The sequence below is a fragment of the Orycteropus afer genome, unplaced genomic scaffold (genome assembly GCF_000298275.1).
Source record: "Orycteropus afer afer isolate SDZICR_OR568_19922 unplaced genomic scaffold, OryAfe1.0 scaffold00020, whole genome shotgun sequence".
NCBI lineage: Eukaryota > Metazoa > Chordata > Mammalia > Tubulidentata > Orycteropodidae > Orycteropus > Orycteropus afer.
In genome coordinates this window covers 12,562,040-12,577,557 of record NW_006921607.1, presented here as the reverse complement: position 1 = coordinate 12,577,557, position 15,518 = coordinate 12,562,040, and positions in this window count along the sequence as shown.

Sequence of the window (15,518 nt, the reverse complement as noted above, 5' to 3'; positions counted from 1 at the left end):
GGAGGAGTGACTGGTGGATTTGAACAACTAGCCTTCTGATTAGCAGTCAAATGGCTTAGGCACTATGCTACCAGAGCTCCTACTGCACCACCAAAGCTCCTTAAATCCCTTCAAGGTTTCCCCTTGTCCTCAAACAAAACTACAGCCTCTTCACCCTGACTCAGCCGTGCTGGCCAACTTGTTAGTCATCTCTCCAACACCCCTCTTTCCTGCCACAGGGCCTTTATACATGCTGTTCTATATGCCTGAATGTTTTCCCCTCAACTACTCATATAACTGGCTGCCTCTGTTCATTTGAGTCTCTGCTCAAACTTTACCTCCTCAGAGGTCTTCCCTGACTCCTCTGTCTAAGAAAGTTCCCTTATTCTACTCCTGCTTCCCTCTCTCCTCGTCCTCACTGATTCCCTTCCAAGCATTCACCAGGGTCCCTAGTTCTCCAGCTTGCTCATCTGTATACTTGATTAACATCCATCTTCCACATTCTGTGCTCTGAGAGATGGGGACCATGCCTTTTCACTTTCTGCTGTATCTCTGGTGCTAAGCAGAGTCAGTGTATGATACCAACAACCAGCTGCCGTTGAGTTGACTGACTCATGGCAACCCCGTATGTCACAGCAGAGCTAGGTTTTCAATGGCTGACTTTTCAAAAGTAGATTGCCAAGCCTTTCTTCTGAGGCACTCTGGGTGGACTCAAACCTCCAACCTTCTGGTTAGTAGCCCATTATGTTAAGCAACCAAGTACTCCTGGTACATATGCTGGTGCACAATACATAGCTGCTAAATGAATGAGGTAGTCAGAACCTCAGAGAAAAGGGAACGGGAGAGGTGGGAGCTGCCCAACGGCGGGGAGAGGAGTTGATCTTTGGGCTACCCCCTGCCCCTTTCTCACTATTTCCCCATATCTGAGCCTCAGATGAGCTGGGCTGGTGCCTCCAGTCTCCCGAATCTTCCTGAAGCCCTCTATCCCTAGCCTCCTAACCTGCTTAACATCCTTGAAGCTCCAAGGAGATATGCCCTCCCCCAAGAAGTTTTCCCTGAACTCACAGGTGGAAGACAGGAGTCTCTGGTCTCCTCTGTGATGGTAGCTGCTTCCCTGAGGAGTCAAAGGCATCTTCAAGTGTCCCTCTGTACCAGGAGCAAGGATCCTGGCAGAGAGCTGGCACCCTGTAAATGCTGATGTATGAAGAGGATGACAGGTATCCTGCTGTGCCCAGGCTCTTCCTGTTGTCCTAGAGTTCCTGATAGTGTCCTGCTTCAGTTTCTAAAGTGTCATGATTTAGATAACAAATTCTATGCCCTCTCCATGCATGAAGGACCATGGGATGCAGGGCAAAGGAAGAGCATGGTTGAGATGGAATGAATAAGGCCTGGTCCCAGCCTTCCTGGACTCCCAAGCCAAGACCCCTCAATCATAGGGGAATCAGGATCACCCCACTCTCACCTAGGAAAATCCTGAGTTGGGCAGGGGTGGAAGGGTGATGGTCATGATTGTCATCCTGCTCTCCACTGCCAGGCCTCACCAGGGGCCACAGCCCACTACTCAGGCCTCCCTGCCTGTTCCAGCCACTGCACTGGGCTGCAGACATGGGTTCTGGAGCCAGCCTCCTTGAGTTTGCCTTCTGGTGTTGCCATTTACGTGCTATGTGACCTTGAGCTAGTTACTCAATCTCCCTGAGCTCCACTGTCTTCAAAGGGCTGTTGGAGAAATAAGTAAGATACTACAGGCAGAATGCTTTGCACAACACCCGGCACAGTGAGTGCTCCACAAGGATTCACTGTTGTTATGATCATCAACGGATCCACCCACAGGAGGAAGCTAGGATGCTAGAAGAAGTGTGGGCCCTGGAGGCAGACAGGCTGGGCACCATCCCTGCTTAGCTACTTCTTGTTGGATGCCATCAAGTTGATTTCAACTCATAGTGACTTCACGTGACAGTAGGACTGCTCCACAGGGTTTTCTTGGCGGTAATCTTCACAGGAGCAAATCATCAGGTGTGTCTCCCATGGAGCTGCTGGATGGGATCAAACTGTCAACCTTTCTGTTAGCAGCCAAGTGTTTAACTGCTGTGCCAGCAGGGCTCCTGGTTAGCTATTGAGAAGTTCAGAGAAGGAATAGGATTTGGTCCAGTTCACATAGCATATTGGTGGCAGCTGGGATTTGGACCCAGTGTTCTCTGAAGGTCTCCAACCAACAAAGACTAAGAGCATTCTGGGCTGTGGGCACTTTCTGTGTGCCCCTTACCTCTCCTCATGCCCCCAGCCCAACTGTCTAGACCTAGTTAAAAACAAATACAAACTAAAATACAGGTTCTTAGTCATACTAGCCAGATTTCGGGTGTTCAATGGCCACGTGTGGCTAATGCCTACCACATAGACCCGCTCCATTATCATTATGCAGCAGTGTCCATCATCACAGACAGCTCAATGGACAGTGTTGGCCTCGGACTTGAGCATGGTGTGTAATTATTTCCCATGATGCTTACATAAAACTGCAGGGGGATAAGGATGGGGTCTCCATCTTCTGCAGTCTCCACCCAAGCTCCTTTCAATTCTAAGAACTGTGAGATGTGTTCAGCACTGAATCTTTCATACCTTGTCTACCCTTTCATGCTACATGCTGGTGACCTGGGGCTCAACGAGGGGATACTTGCCCAAGGTCACACAGCAGGTGGAGGCTGCAAAGGGTTCAGGTCTCCTGACTCTGAGCTTACTGCGCCCCCAGCACCCCCTTGGGTCAAGCTGGGCCCAAGCTCGGTGGGAGGTGCTGGTCAACAAAAATCATTTTCTGCTGACAAACACCACCTAAAAACCCAGTTTGGGGTGGATGCTCATGAGGGGACAGCTGGTACAGCTGCAGACCAAGCATGTGTTAGCCCCATGAAAAGCTCCCTTGGTGGTCACTGGGACAACTATGGGGCTGGGAATGGGGTAGGGGCAGGTGCACATCCCCCCTTCCTGTCCTAGCAGGGTCTGGATAGAACTCAACAACCCCTGTGGCTGCTATTTTTAAACCAATATTTGCTGTCGTGCTTGTGGGGCCTTCTGTCCTGTATGCTTCCGGCCAGTCATCTCCGCCCCCCCCCTCAATTTTCCTATTTGGAAAATGGGGATGATTACTACGACTGTGTTGAGCTCTCATGAGAAGGCAAATGGACCCAGCTGGATGGAAAGATGTCTGTAAACCAGATGGTGCTGAAGGAGGAAGAGACCGGGATTTAGACCCCATATGACTTGGGCTGAAATTCTAGCTTCACCTCTTGACAGCAGTGTGGCCTTATGCAGGTCAGGTGGGCTCTGTGAGCCTAGGTTTCTTCACTGGGAAGCGTAGATAAGACACTTCACGTGCCATGCAATGGATTCGGCCACAAAAAGGAATGAAGTACTGGCACATGTCACAGCATGGATCAACTGTAAAAACATGCAGAGCAAAAGAAGCCACATATGACACCATTTGTATGATATGTCCGCCTGAGGCAAATCCAAAGAGACAGAAAGTGGGTTAGTGGTTGGGCTGGGAGGAGGGAGAATGAGGAGTGACTGCTGGATGGGTACGAGGCTTCTGGTTGGGATAATAAAAAAATCCTGGAACTCGGTAATGGTGATGGTTGCACAACACTGTGAACAGACTTTGTGCCAATGGTTAAAATGGTAAGCTTTCTGTTATGTGTATTCTACATAATTTTTTTGGTTTTTCTTTTTTGGCTTTAAAGATACATTTGTAGGGTATTTCTGAGCTTCAGTAAGAGAGTAAAAGTTTCTGGTAGGTTCTTAGTAAAGAGGAGCTGTGATTTCTATAGAAACCCTACAAAGTCTTGTGAATCAAGTTCATTTGGAAGCTTATTTATCAAGTAGCTTCCTACACACCAGGAGCCCTGGTGGTATAGTGGTTAATATCTCAGCTGCCAACCAGCAGGCCAGCGGTTTGAACCGACCAACCACTGCTCAGTGCAAGATGTGGCAGTCGGCTTCTGTAAAGATCACAGCCTTGGAAACCCTACAGAGCAGTTCTACTCTGTCATATAGTTTCATTATGAGTCAGAATCAACTCGACGGCAAGGGGTTCCCACATACGTGTAACATGTAAGCACCTTAGAAGGATTACCTCACTGAATCCTCCTGTCAGCACTGCTAGGTGGGGCCTATTATTAATTCCCAGTCTACAGAGGGAGAATTGAGGCACAGAGAGAAGTGACTTGCTCAAGATAGTGGCAGGAAGTGGCAGAGATTTGAATCTATGGAGCTCTGGTAGCATAGTGCCTAAGGCACTTGACAGCTAATCAGATGGCTGGTGGTTCAAACCCACCAGCCACTCCTCGGAAGGAAGATTGGGCAATCTACTTCCATAGTGATACTGCCTTGGAAACCCAAGGAGGGGTCGCTATGAGTCGGGTCCGACTCGAGGGCACGTAACAACAACAGTCTGGCTTCGGAGCCTGTGCTTCCAATCACCTCCCGTACTGTCTCTCCTAGCTTGCAGAAAACAATGTCCCATCAGCCACCACCTCACAGACCCCAGCCCACAGTGCATGGGCCGTGCTTAGGGGACACTACCTCTAACCTCCTGCTCACCCTAACCTTCCTCCAAAGGGCTGGGAGGAGGACTATCAAGGCAAGGTCATCCAGGGGACGCAATACCCCGCCCTTTTGGCCTCAGAGCTCTGACTGTGGGACAGGCAGAACCCGGAGGCCACCTGCCTTGGCCAGTTTCATTCCATCCCCCGCTGAGGGACCATCATGGAAGGTCATGCTGAGAAACAGCAGAACAAAATGGTCTGAGTGCAGCAATTGCTGGAACATTTAATTCAATTCCTCCAACATTTATGGGGGCCTGCTCTGTGACTCAGACAGTCCCAGCCCTGAAAGAGCTTGTGGCCAAGTGCAGGAGACAGAAATACACATGGCAATTAGATAACACTTAAGAAATAAACTCTCAGGAAGGGTCAGCCTAATGGAGGGAGAAAGCAATACTAAGTGGGGTACTAGGAAGGCTCCCCAAAGGAGCTGAGGACAAGGAAGGTTTCTATAGATGAAAGAGCAAGGAAGAGAATCTCCTAAGAGGAAAGCACAAAGACAAAGTTAAGATCAAAGGTGAGAGGCTGCGGGGAGTATTGGGCAAGAGCAAGTTGTTTGTGTGGTGGGAATGGGCTTTGAGGGGTAAGGGAGGCAGATACCTGGAGGCAGATCAGGAAGGGCCTTAATGTCATCAGCCATCAAAACAGAGCACGGCTCCAAAGGCCACTGATGCTAGCAATCCCACAATCCCTCTTTATGCAAGTGGGAAATGGAAAATATGCAAGATTCTTCTGGAAGCATTGTTTGTACCAGCAAAAGCCTGAAAACAACCCAATTGTCCATCGGGGGACTGGTTAAATAAGTCATGATTTAGCCTACCGTGGAATACTATGCAGCTGTGTAAAAGAACAAGGCAGCTCGATGTGTATTGATGTGGAAAGCTCCCCAGGATACACTGTCAGGTGAAAAAAGCCAGGGGAAGAACAGCACGCTAAGGTATCTGTCTTAGTTTGGGTTCTCTCAGAAGCAGACTAGGATTCAAGAACGAGTAGTCTATTTGGAAGGTGAGCCCAGAAAGTACAGTGAGGTAACAGGGAAGCAAGGAAAGGCAATACAGACTGGGCAATGGAGGATGAATCCTGCTGGGGAACACATCTCAGACTTATCCCACGAGGGGCATGGGGTCTGGGGTATTTATTCTCTACTCCTCTCCACAGTGCCTGAGGGGTGCTCCTGGACTAATCCTCCCCAGCATGGCTACCCTCCCCAGGCAGGCTGCAAGAAAGCCTTCAGAGAGAGTGGCAGGTGTTTCCAGAAGGAAGCACTTGGCAGGAAATAAGACAGTGAGTCCAAGGTGGTAAGGGCAGGGCACCAGAGGGCAAAGGAATATTATTCCTATTTTGCTTATTAGTGAGAGAGTCCCCAGCAAACAAGGAACAGGAACTGGAAGGAAGAGGGTAGGATGAGGATTTTTACTGTTTCTTTAGTGGGTGGGGATACCTTTTAAAGTAAGCTTTTTGTTTTGGAACAATTTTAGATTTACAGAAAAGTTGCAAAGATAGTACAGAAGATTCCCATATAACCTTCACTCTGTTTCTCCTAATGTTACCATTTTACATAACAATGGGCCTTTGTCAAAACTAAGGTATTAGCACTGATACATTACTATCAAGTAAACTTCAGGTTTTATACAGATTTCACCAATTCCACGAATGTCCTTTTTTTGTATCCAGAATCCAATACCACACTGCATTTAGCATTTAGAATTCTGATCCATGCAAATAGATGATCTATTTCAAAAATTTATTAAAAAATAATAAACCACAGATTCCTGGGAGTCATCGAAGGCTTTTGATTGGGGTGACTTGGCCAGGGGGTTACTGGACGATGCTCCAGCACTGGAGGGCCACAGTAAGGGGAGCCCGGGCTGTGCAAATAGTAGATGGGGCTCCTTACTGTATATAGCAGGCTGGATTCCCTGATATAGGTGTCTGTTGGTCCCTCTTCCCCAAAGGGCAACAGAAAGATGAAATTTGTTAGCAGTTGCCATCAAGGTCTCTGTCCAAATCTTGGGCACTTACCCGCTTGCCTAAGGCCATGTGCCTTTGAGTCTGCTTCCTGGAGCATGCTCAGCCTATGCACAGGGCAAGGAGGAAATACCGGAGAAGTGATGCCCCCAAATGCCTTAGCAGTCAAATGCCTTAGTCACTATGCCACCAGAGCTCCTTAGGGTATATTCCTTGGAATTTCTTGAGTGGTCTTCCAGAAATGGCCCATGCCCCCCTCCCATGTGTTTCATACTTACCATAATTAACACTTATACAGTAGCTTCACTCTGTACCAAACTCTGTTCTAAGCACTTTACATATATTAACTCAAGTTAACCTCCAGCAGCCCATAAGGTAGCTATTTGTGTGTCCACTTCACAGATTAGGAGACTAAGGCACTGAGGAGAAGGACTTGCTTGCCTTTGGTCACAGAGCTCCTTGGTCATGAGCTGAGATTTGAACCCAGGTCATCTGAGTCCACAGTTCATATTTCTCATCACTCCGTGTTTCTGACTCCAACCATGTCCTTAGTAAAGACTTCTCTGGCTGCCCTGTTCCTCCCAGCATTCAAGGGCTTTAACAATTCTGCCCCGTCCACTTCTGTGGCCTCATGGCCACCCATACCTTCCAGGTCCATTTCCTCTTCCCAGGACACACGCCTTCCAGGCCATTGCTTATGCTGTGATCTTGAATGCCCTTTTCCTCCCTTGAATCTGGAGCAAGGGCCAGTTCACACCTCCTCCTTGGGAGGGAGGCTCTTCCTGACCTGCTGGCTGCCTGACCATCTCACCGCAGCCCGGCCAGCCGCCTTTCCCCCCAGGGGCTCTGTAGCCCTTGCACAGGCTGTTGGAACACCCTGCGCACTGTGCTGGAGTGAACTGTCACATGTCAGTGGTTTCCAGTGGGCCAAGGGCTCCTCACAAACTGGGATGGCGGCTTACTCATTTGCGTATCTGATTCATTCATTCAACCAACCAACCCACCAACCCACCCACATTTATAGACACCTCCTAAAAACAAGGCAAAGGGAGCTCTGGTGGTATAGTGGTTAAGGCATTTGGTTGCTAACCAAAAGGTCGGTGGTTCGAACCCACCAGATGCTCTGTGGAAGAAAGATAAGATGGTCTGCTCCTGTAAAGATTTACAGCCTTGGAAACCCAGTGGGGATTGCTATGGGTCGGAATCGACTTGACAGCAGTGAGTGTGAGTGTGAGGAACAAGGCCAGTGCTCACCAACAGAGCTGTTTAGTGGAGAAGCCTACGTCACACGTCACACACAACACTGTCTGCACGTGTGCACTCCCTCTGCCCCTTCCACCCTACGCCGCCCCCTCACACACTCTTTTCAGATTTTAAAAGAGCTCACCGGAAGGGTGGATGGATAAAATACAATCTGGTCTGTGCCAGATTTTTCAGGAGTGAAGGGATGTTCCAGTCGTAGCCTATCTGTACCTGTGATGCCCCTTTGCCACATCAGAGGAAGCTTGGTGCCCGGGGATAGCATCCTCCTAGGAAATGCCCTGCAGCCTGCCTTGGTGCCCCTCAGGGACTCTGGGGTGAGCAGAGGCATCCAATGCCCTCTCTGGCATGTCCCATTCCCAAGTCCTACCACCTGGGGCTCTGTGGCTGATTTGACATATTGACCTTGGATTTACCACCCAGCTTTTAGGAATCACCAATCCAACCTCCCTTTTACAGACAAGGAAACTGAGGCCTGGAGGAGATGCCTGATACTAAGAGAGACACTTAGGTTTTATAGTCCAATCTTGCAGTGGACAGCCTCCAACATGGCCCCCAATGAGTCTCATCTCTTGGTATTCACCACCTTGTATCATCCCCTCCCATGTTGAATAAGGTTGACCCATGTAATCAATAGACTATTGCAGAAATGACAGGCCTAGGTCACAAAAGACACTGCAGCTTCCATCTTACTCTCTTGGGTCTCTTACTCTGGGGAAGTCATCTGCCATGTTGGAAGGACACTCAAGCAGCCCTATTGAGAGCCCACATGGTGAGGAACTGAGGCCCCCTACCAACAGCCCTATGAGTGTGCTTGGAAGCAAATCTTCCAGCCTGAGTCAAGCCTTCAGATGACTGAAGCCCTGGCTGACATTGTCACTGCAACCTTATGAGAAACCTTGAACCAGAACCATCTAGCTAAGTTGATCCCAAATTCTTGATCCACAGAAACTATGTGGCAATAAATGGGTATTGTTTTCAGCTGCTAAGTTTTAGAGTTAGAGCAATAGATAACCAACACAAAACTCCTCTGGAAACATGTTGACTTTTTCTTGCATTCTTCCAGGGATGGGCAGCTCACTACTTCATGGAGTAGTCTGCTCCACCACTGGACAGCTCAGACTATCTCCCTGGGGCTTCTTCCTTGGCCCCCACTTTTCCCTCTGGGACTACAGAAGACACAAGCCCCCTCTGCCCTGGGCTGGCCCTACAGGGATTGCATTTCCTCTGGCCTCCTCCTCTTCTGATGCACAGCCTGGGCTCAGCCACCCTTCTTCCTGGCCTCCTTTCTCAGAGGCTTCCTGGCCTCCTTTCCAGGCTCCTACCTGCTCCATGCTCTCTCTTCAAGTCACAGTCCAAGTTATCATAGGCCTGGATGGCAAAGAGGAAGGCTTATCATCTACAGAATCCAGCAAGACCGGGTTTGAATCCCAGTTCCTCCATCAGCTGTGTGACCTTGAATAAGCTGCTTCCTCTCTCTGGGCCACTGCAAGAACTGACTAGTAATAGAGGGTCACTGGGAGGCATAAGTGAGTTACCATAGTGGTGATGTTAGCAGTAATAATAGCAACTAGTTCACTCACTGGTCATATATAATCCACAGACACATGGCATGCATTAGCCCATTTAATAGATCTGCAGGGCAGGGGAGATTATGCCTTATTTTATACAGGAGGAAACAGAGCCCAGAGAGGTAGTGACTTGCTTACTTGGTAAGTGATGGAGCTGAGATTTGAACTCCAAATAACTCTGCCTGGGTCAAGGGATATGGCAGTTCCTTTCTGCCAGTCTGTTCCTATCAGCAGAGCTCTGGCCAGGAACCTGGACCTGAAATGCACTCATCTGGGCCCTTCCCACTGAAGTGACTCATGATTTCCTGGCCTTGACCCCACTTGTTTATGTGTTATTGTGAATGGTTTTAAAATTCATCTGTTGAGCAGAGATGTAGCATGCACCCAACTCCGTACCCTGGCCCTACCTGGCTGCAGCCCTCTCCCACCTCTTCCTCCTCACTCACTCAGCTCCAGCCACATTGGTTTTCCTGATTCTCAAACTCACTAAGCATTTTCCTAACTTAGGGCCTTTGCACCTTCATCGGGAAGCTTTGAAGGAGCCCTGGTGGAACAAGGGTTAAGTGCTCCACTGCCAAGCTAAAAGTCAGAAGTTCAAACCTAACAGGTACTCTGCAGGAGAAAGATGAGGCAGTCTGCTTCCGTAAAGATTTATAACCTTGGAAACCCCATGGGGACAGTTCACCCTGTCCTGTGGGGTCTCTATGAGTTGGAATTGGCTCAACAGCAGTGAGTTTTTTAGTTTTGGGGAGAGGCTATCCCCAACCCTCTAGTCTACAGTAGGTGCTCCCTGTTTTACTCCAACACAACAGCCGGATGGTGTCCCTCACAGCACTCAGTTCTGTCAAAAGCCGTCTTTGTTTATGTGTTTACTTCTGCCCCCTCCTCCCAGCTCCTGAGCTCTGTGAGGGTGGGGATTGGCCTGCCTCCTTCATGGCTGTGTCCCCAGTGCCAACCACGATGCCTGGAACACAGCAGCTGCTCAGTGACTATTTGTCAGATGAATGAACAAGTACTTCCGGCGTGCCCAGCACCTTGTTCAGAACTGCAGGCAGGAGAAGCGAGACGGGAAGGGAGTTACTGCAAACCCCCTGTGTTAGTGAGGGCACCCAGGCCCAGGAAGGAAATGCGACCTACCTGAGGTCACACGAGGGCTAAGGGGCAGCACATGGCATGGACTTGGGCTCTGTCCTCCTGACCCAGAGCCCCCTCCTTGGCCAGGATGGTTTGGACTCGCCAGGGAGGCAGCTGGATGCTGCTTGATATTCTGCCTGGGACTCCTTGGAACGGAATAAAATATTTATCTGTGGCTGGAGGTTTGCACGGGACATTTAAGATGGATCGCATTTTCATGTGCCTATGAAATCTAATTGGATTCATTGTAAGATATTTGGTTTCTTGGAACAGACACTGCATTTTCCCAGGGAGTGACAGCCTTTGCCACAAGCATTGGGTGAGAGCTGGTTTGGCCAAGGCTGTAGGCTGCCCTATTGGCCAGACCAGTGTGAGTCTCTGATTGCCCTGGGGACAGGGTAGTGCAAGGAATCTCATCTCTCTCTGGGGTGGCCTTATTTCCTGTGAGGTTCCCAGACAGAGATGGTCAGCTCTTCCAGTCAAGGGAAGAATTCCTCAAGACAGAACTAAAAGCATGTCCCTCCTCCCAGGGCCCGATGACAGTTGCCTGCCTGGCTTCTGAAGTGCCTCCGAACTTCCTGTCTATCCCCAGTGCCAGAGCCAACTCCTGCTGTCTCCCCCATTGTTCTGTCCCAGCTACTTCACTGGTCTCTTGCCTCTACTCCCCGCCAACATCCCAAAGGGGGACACATCTTCCTAAAGTATAAGCCTTACGCTCTGCTTCCCACTTGCCACATGATCCAAGGCAAGTCTCTTCCTCTTTGGGCCTCAGTTTCTCATCTGAAAGGGAGGAGTAGCTACAGCAATAGTTTTCAACCCCGTCGCATCCCAAATCCCATTTTTATAACAAATATTTTGTAACGTCCCCCTTTATTTTCCTGAAATGAAATCCATAGATAATATCATCTACCTACACACATAATTAAGGAGCTCTGGTGGTGCAGTGGTTAAAGCATTTGGTGGCTAACCAAAAGGTCGGCAGTTTGAACCCACCAGCTACTCTGCAGGAGAAGACAAGGAAGTCTGCTCCATGAAGATTTACAGCCTTAGAAACTCTACAAGGGAGTTCTACTCTATCCTATAGGGTTACTATGAGTCGGAATTGACTCAATGGCAATAGGTTGGGTTTAGTTTTTACAAATATAATGAAAAAATAAAAGCAGAAAAGCTGAACTGAAATATAAAGAATAAAAGGAACATAACTTATAATATTGCACATATTACAAATATATGTAAATTAAATTTACACACATAAAGCATACATGCAGTGACACAACTCTTGTAGAAGGCACAATGAAGGAATCAGATCCTGGTACCTACACACCAGAATCAGTGACAACTACAAATGCAGATCGACAGAGTTGTGGTGTTGAATTGGCAACTCAAATAACACAAGGACCACAATACAGGGGGAGTGTGATTTTTTAAAAAATGGTGACACAATTCTTGGTAAAGTTTTGAACAGACAGACACAAGCCCACCATTGCTTTGGCATACAGGATAGTTATAGTCCTGGAAAATTCAGAGCATATTAAAACTGGGCAGAAAATCTTTCATGCTCATATATGGAGCTCTGGTAGCATAGTGGCTAAGACACTTGCCTGCTAACCAGACGGCTGGCGGTTCAAACCCACTAGCCACTCCTTGGAAGGAAGGTTGGGCAATCCTACTTCCGTAGTGATACTGCCTCGGAAACCCAAGGAGGGGTCACTATGAGTCGGGGCCGACTCGACGGCACATAAGAACAACAACAACATATGAAATATAGTGTCAGTCGAGGCTCGGGGAATTACAAACAGGTTTTCCACCTTCTGGAATGGCTGGTGAAACATTTGAAAGTTGTAAGGGATGCGGGCAGGACAATTCTTCACTGTGAGGGGCTGGCCTGAGCACTGTAGGATGTCTATCGTTCCTGGGTACCCGGCCTTCTTAATGCTAGTCCCACCACCATCTCTCAGTTTGTAGTGGCTGTGTTGCTGTGATGCTGGAAGCTCTGCCTTCAGTATTTCAAACGTCAGCAGGGTCACCCCTGGTAGGCAGGTTTCAGTGGAGTTTCTGGGCTAAGACAGACTAAGAAGAAAGACCTAGTGATCTATTTCTGAAAATTAGTCAATGAACACCTTATGGATCACAACAGAGCATCGTTGAATAGAGTGGTAGAAGATGAGCTCCTTAAGTCGGAATGTACTCAAAATACACAGTGGTCCCAACAGTGAAATCAAGCATACCAAAGATCATGAAGATGCTGTAGAACGGGGCAATGTTTTGTTCTAATGCACACAAGCTTGCCATGAGTTGGAGCCAACGCAAGAGCAACTAACAAGAACAAATGCTAGCAGTACCTGACCAATGACTGTGGTAACAAAAATGTCCACTAGGGGGCAGTTCTGATCCCTGAGAGCCTCTGGATGGCCAACCACTGCTGTTTCTGTACCTGTGGCAGACATGACTAATCAAAAGCTCACTGTCTCATTGATCAGTTAAGACTTGAAATCCTCACATCTGCACTTTGCCACACTCTAGAATTAGCCCATGAATTGAAACTTTGCTAAGAGTTGAAACTCACTCAACTCTTCATTCATTGAATCTGACAGAGCTGAATGAGGGATCTTCAAGGTTCTTTTCAGCTTTACTTTCAAAGGCTTCAGAAGTCCCTGTCCTTCCCCACCTCAAAGGCCACCCATGGCTCCCCAGTGCTGTCAGCATGCAGCCCTGCTTCCTTGGCTTGCCATTCTGAGTCTTCCTGAGTTGGCCCAGTGACACACATGTACAGAGGTCTCTTACACACCATCTGATCTCATCCGTACACAGCATGAGGCAGGCAGGCAGAGAGTATCAGTCCCGTTTTATAGATAATGAAACTGAGACATTTCAACTGGAAGTGACTTGCCCAAAGTCACATAGCTGGGAAACAGTCAGCACTGGAACCCAGATCCCTTGAGTGTACACCTTCATCTTGTCCAGTCTGCTATTCAGCCCTGCTCCATCTCAGGTATCCCAAGCTCCAGTCACAGTGGGTCACATATCATTCCCCAGCAACTCCATCATGCCTGGGAAACAGCACAGAGTAGTGGCTCACAGCATGGGAGCCAGAGTCAGACTGTATCTGATTGAGTTCAAATCCTTCTCCAACACTTGGCAGCTAGGGCAAGTTACTTAACTTCTTTAGCTTCAGTTCCCTCATTTGTAAAATGGAGATTACAATGGTACCTGCCTCAAAGAGCTGTTGAGTGGATTAAATGAGTTGATCCATGGAGAAATGTTTAGCACAGTGCTGGACAAGTAGTAAGAGCTCAACAAATGTTAGGTGGTATTAGTTTTGTTACTCTCACAGTTCCTGACAGCTGACATGCCCTTCTGCAGTTATATTAGTTGAAATTAGACTCACTGTACCAGTCTGTTGTTGCTGTTGTTATTGTTACGTGCTGTCAAGTCGGACCCAACTCATAGCGACCCCTCCTTGGGTTTCCAAGGCAGTATCACTACAGAAGTAGATCGCCCAACCTGCCTTCCTAGGAGTGGCTGATGGGTTTGAACCGCCAGCCTTCTAGTTAGCAGTCAAGTGCCTTAGGCACTATATGTTCTCCAATAAACATCACTCCTGACTCTACTCTGCCATCTCAACCAGATTTATCTTATCTCCCCTGGATTCCTAGAAAGTTATGAGTGTTTCCATTTTTGTCATGAGTTACTCCCTACCTCCATATCTCTGCACATGCTGTTCCCTTTGGCTGGAATGCTCTACCCACCTAACAAGTCTTTAAATAGCACCTTCCCCATGAGACCTTTCCTGAGATATACACATGAATCGAAAGTCTCCTCTTGGATACACTGGTGGTAGGACCGTAAAATGATACAACCACTGTGGAAAATGGTATGGTGATTCCTTAAAAAGTTGGAAATAGAAATACTCTTTGATCCAGCAATCCCATTATTAGGTATATGACCTGAAGAAGTGAGAGCCAGGACACCAAGAGATATATATATACACCCATGTTCATCACAGCACTATCCATATTAGCAAAGAGATAAAAACAACTTAAGTGCCCATCAACGGAGGAATGGATAACTAAACTATGGAATACTATGCAACACTAAAGAATAATGTAGAATCAGTGAAGCACCTCATAATGTGGATGAACTTGGAGGACATTATGCTGAGTGAAGTAAGTCAATCATGTTGTTGTTGTTGTTATTTGCCGTCGAGTCGGCCCCGACTCATAGCGACCCCTCCTTGGGTTTCTGAGGCAGTATCACTACGGAAGTAGGATTGCCCAACCTTCCTTCCGAGGAGTGGCTGGTGGGTTTGAACCACCAGCCTTCTGGTTAGCAGTCAAGTGCCTTAGCCACTATGCTACCAGAGCTCCCAAGTCAATCATAGAAGGACAAATATTGCCCACTACTGTAAAAAGTCAAAGAAAGGTTTACATGGGGAAGGAAATGTTCTTTGTTGGTTACCAAGGATGGAAAGGAAGGGGAGGGAAAATTGCTAGATAGGTAGGGGACGAACATTGATTTGGGTGAAGGAGAAGGCAATATACTAAAAGTTAGTGACCAACACAGTAACACTAAGGAAAAGGATGACACAGAGAGGTACACAAGAGGTACAGACAATAAATATAAACACTTACTGACACAATACTACGTTATCAATGATGATAAACATTAATCTATGGGTGAGTACATAGGTAGACAGGCTAAATGATCAGGTATGTCTAGGCAAAAGGGAACAGATGACCATATATAGGTTTGGCAGATGATATTTATACATACATGTTTGTATATACTATAATAATATCCATATATATAGTAGAGCTAATGGGGCAAAGTTATGATAACTTCTTAGCCACAACCAAACACCCTGAGGGAGTGAGTCACTGGGTTCACAGGCTCAGGACCATGGTTGCAGGGGACATCAAGCTCGCCTGGCATAACATACTACACAAAAACATTGTTCTACATCCTACTTTGGTGAGTAGCAGCTGAGGTCTTAAAAGTTTGCAAGCAGCCACCT